At 34.4% G+C, this 3,946-nt stretch overlaps 1 long non-coding RNA gene and 1 pseudogene across 1 annotated transcript; both read right to left on the bottom strand.

The window, feature by feature from the left end:
• LOC118343117 overlaps window positions 1-3,946 on the bottom strand; it is a 36,372-nt pseudogene that overhangs the window by 30,337 nt on the left and 2,089 nt on the right.
• Window positions 1,905-3,844, bottom strand: LOC118342441. Its single transcript, XR_004797484.1, has 4 exons — window positions 3,781-3,844; window positions 3,163-3,204; window positions 2,821-2,853; window positions 1,905-2,558 (listed from the first exon to the last, which is right to left on the bottom strand). It is a non-coding gene; the product is annotated as an uncharacterized LOC118342441 (long non-coding RNA).

Below are 3,946 nucleotides of genomic sequence, written 5' to 3'. Positions count from 1 at the left end.
GTAATCTTTATTTTACAATTCAAACGAGGCTTCTCACAATGAGAAAGGATTAAAACAATCCACAGAACAAACATACAATGAGCATTAATTTATTGCCACATGGATTCAAAGTGAAATATTTATGATTCAACTCATTTAAACATTTTAGACAGAAGATAAAAATATCTGATATTCTTTACTTCAGTCTTACAATCCGCATTATCACAAAATCTTTAAACACATTTATTAGACAAACTGATATTTGATAGAAATATTTCAGTTTTATGACCTGGAGTGCACTTTTACATCGACTGAGAAAAACAATACTGTCTGAACGGTATAAAAGCTCAAAGTATGAAGGTTGAAGGCACATAATCTATTTAAGCATAAAGAATGGTTACTGGTCACCATGATATTCACTGAATGTTTCAAGTAACTCATTTCTTCTCTACACACATCAACTTAAACTTAAAAAATGTAACATATATATGCATGTTATTATTTAACAGCATCAGGACAGATTTTTACCATAAACTTACCGTAACACTACCAATAAAAGCAGGGTCCCTAATAGACGCAGGTCTCATTTAAAAGCCTGGTGTGGCTACACGTTTTGACTTATAAACGCAGGTCTCTAATAGAGGCCTCGTCTGTATTTTATAGAAATGATCTTGATGTATAAAACCTCTTAAAACCCAGCGGGTCGCCCGCTTGAGTTCCGATCTCCTACTTCTGTCAATATGTTCATGTTACACATCGTGCAGATCAGTTAGATTCTCCACAATTCAATCTTTCACTATAATTTACGAAAACTATCAACACCAAAGTAAAAAAAAAATTCATTTGGTAACACGGTAAACAAGAGAGACGGAAAAAAACCTCTGAAGCGATCATAATCATCATGTTAGTTGTCAAATTTGCTGAACAAAACTCAAGAGAAGCAGCAGTTAAGAGTTTAGTTTAGTTTTTTACTAAAGGAATTAAAAGCCTGTCCCCAATTAAGGCAGGGGGAGTTCAGTGATTTAAGCAAATAAACGCCCAGGCTATTATTAGAAGTGTTACGGTACTTACCTACAGCTTCTGAAATGTTATAAACTTAATAGTAATAAAAAAATGTAATAATAGTAAAAAAAAATGTACACACAACAGAGAATTAAATGATCAATAAATGTGAATCACTCACTCAGAATTCATTTGTTTTTAATCCAGGCAGGTCTGTTGATCAATTATGACCCATTTACTAAAACTCACATATACTAATTCATTTATAAAAGCTTCTTTTGACCCTTCCTAAGCTCCGCCCACTTCCTTCTTTCCTGGACTCAGATATGCTACGTGCTAGGCTAATCTATGCTGATAAGACAACCACAGTTTGAAGATGGTTAAAAGATAAAATAGACATATACAGTTAGCTATCAACAATTTTCACAAGCTAGCTAATGTTAATGTAGATTAGCAAGCTAGTTAGAGGAGGAACATGCTATCTAACTAGCTAGACAATCCACATGAATCTTTAGCATTTTGCTAACATTATCTGCTTGTCTATGAGCCTAGCACATAGCATATCTGAGTGCAGGAACGTTGACTGATCCCTTCTCACTGAGTGAGCTCAAGACTGTAATGAGCACAGTCAAAATGGGCGGGACTAAAAGGTCAAATGTTTCCAGCTGCATTCCTACAGACTTTGAAACGCACTCAAACGTCACAATCCACAACAGTGTTAAATGTTACCTTTGAGTCTCAAAGTCTCAATTCACATTGAAGTTTGTCTTTATTATAAACGGTAGTAAAGTGAAGTATCACTTATGATTTGCTGTAAAATGCTTAAATTCAAGAAAATGGGCTGCCAATGTTGTCCTCTAATTCCTCTAATTTAAAATTTCTTTTTATAGCCTTTCATTCTCTTTATGCATCGTTTCATAATCTTTTGAGTATTTTTCATTGAATTTATTGAAGTCTTTTGTAGACTCTTTCCAATCATTTTCCTAAATCTCCACCTGACCTCTGACCTCTGGTCAAAACGACCTCACCAAACTCTTTCATTTTTCAAACCCTTGTAGTGCCCAGTTTAGGATCACTACTCAAACATGTGACTTGAATTCATACTATTTTTAAATGTCTTATTAAGTGGCTCGGGCAGTTTTCAGTGTATTGAACTTCATTTTGCCCTCAACCCCTGAAGAGACAGTGGAGACGTTATTGAGCTTATATAAGTTCTTTGTTCTTATTGGGTCTTTTTACAATTCCCCTTTTTAGTTTCTATTAAGGCTGCACGATATGTGACAAACATCATGAAGACATTATTTTCACAGATATTGCGACTGTGATGTGATGTCACATATTTTACCTTTATGACTTGGATTACTGCATTTTACCATATTGAGATTTTGATAATCATTTGATTAACTGTGCAGCTTGTTTCTATCCAATAGTAAATTTGGTTCTACGATGAGTCTTGATGTACTCTGATGGAAAGTCTGTTATCTACAGACACTTTAGACTGTTTCCACTGCGTCAGTCTGCGCTTCAGTTCCTCAGGAGACCGCTGGCCTCGGGGAGAGTGTTGTTGCTCTCATTGGCTGCAGGGATGAACAGAAGTGTTATTTTATACATACAGACCCTAAAAACACAGAAGCCTACCTGCTCTTGCTTTCTCAGGTTTTTTTCTATGGTACATGCAATTACTGTGATGCAAAGTGCAAAGCAGTGTGGTTTGCTTCCACGTATTATATAATATATATTAATATAGCCCATACAAAGACAAAAACACTCTAAACTTTAGTAATCAAATTTCTAATTGATCTTATTCTTAAATAGAATAAAATATAATAAAGCACTTACTGTGGATAATGGCTGCTTCTTTAAGTGGTGCCCCTGTTAATAAAGACAAAGGTAAAACACAATCAGAAAATGAAAAACTATTTCTATCCATTTAGGTATGTTTGAAATAGTCGATGTGAAGTTCACTGTACAGAGGAACTAACTAAAAGGATCAGGTTGCTGTTATTCAGTATTTTACTTGTTGTCAATAAATCACATGAATCACATTTGGTCCTGATCCCAATCCTTAAATATTGATTATCTGCTGATACCAATGCCAATCTGGTTCTTACACATCACAGCTGCCCAGTAATCCTCAAGCTGCTCAGTGAAAGCTGTCAATCAGTCTACAAAGATACTTACTGGAGCCAGCAGTGGAGTCGCTGTGGAGAGACTCTTTTGACCCTGTGGAGAAAAGAAAAACAATTTTGTTAATTTACTAAAACTCGATTATAATTTTTTTTTAACTATTAAAATCATGATGATGTCAAATTTGTTTTATTAAATCTAAAAAATAAGATTTGAAACCAGAGCACCTCTGCAGCTCTATAGTACTTCATTATAATGCTGTCTGTCACACATTGCCTATATCAAAACATTACAGCTCTTGTGATTTGCATATTGCACTTGGCCATATTGTGATTATGATATTTGGATTAATTGTGCACATTTACGTCACAAAGCACGAACCAGAAAGTCCTTTAAACTGTAATTATTATATTACATTATATTATATTTTAAATGAATTGTGCTGCTCTGGTGCTATCTGAATGTTTTGTACACTGTTCTGAGCTGATAAGAGATTACATTCTGTAACTCAAGTGTATTTTACCAACCACAACAGAGTACAGTAATGAAAGACTCAGCATTGGATTGGTTTTATTATAGTGATGGTTTGAATTATAAGTAAAATACTCAGCCATATGCTACTTCTTAGGACTTTAAGAGAAATAGAAAATATATAAATAAATACAAAGTTACCTTTCTTGCCTGCTCCACCTGAAAAACCAAAACAAACAGACAATGTTAAAATGTGTAACTGATTCTAGATGCAGTCAATGTGAGGCACATTACTGTGTGTGGAACTGTGTCATTTAGAGTTTTGAGACTGTAAGCTCAACTTTCAGTTCACTGAATTAAAGATAAG

This window comes from Morone saxatilis, unplaced genomic scaffold (genome assembly GCF_004916995.1).
Source record: "Morone saxatilis isolate NCDOM2014 unplaced genomic scaffold, NCSU_SB_2.0 Contig9, whole genome shotgun sequence".
In the NCBI taxonomy this organism is placed as follows: Eukaryota; Metazoa; Chordata; class Actinopteri; family Moronidae; genus Morone; species Morone saxatilis.
Note: the sequence above shows the minus strand (reverse complement) of the source record. Positions and strands in the feature narration are given on the sequence as shown.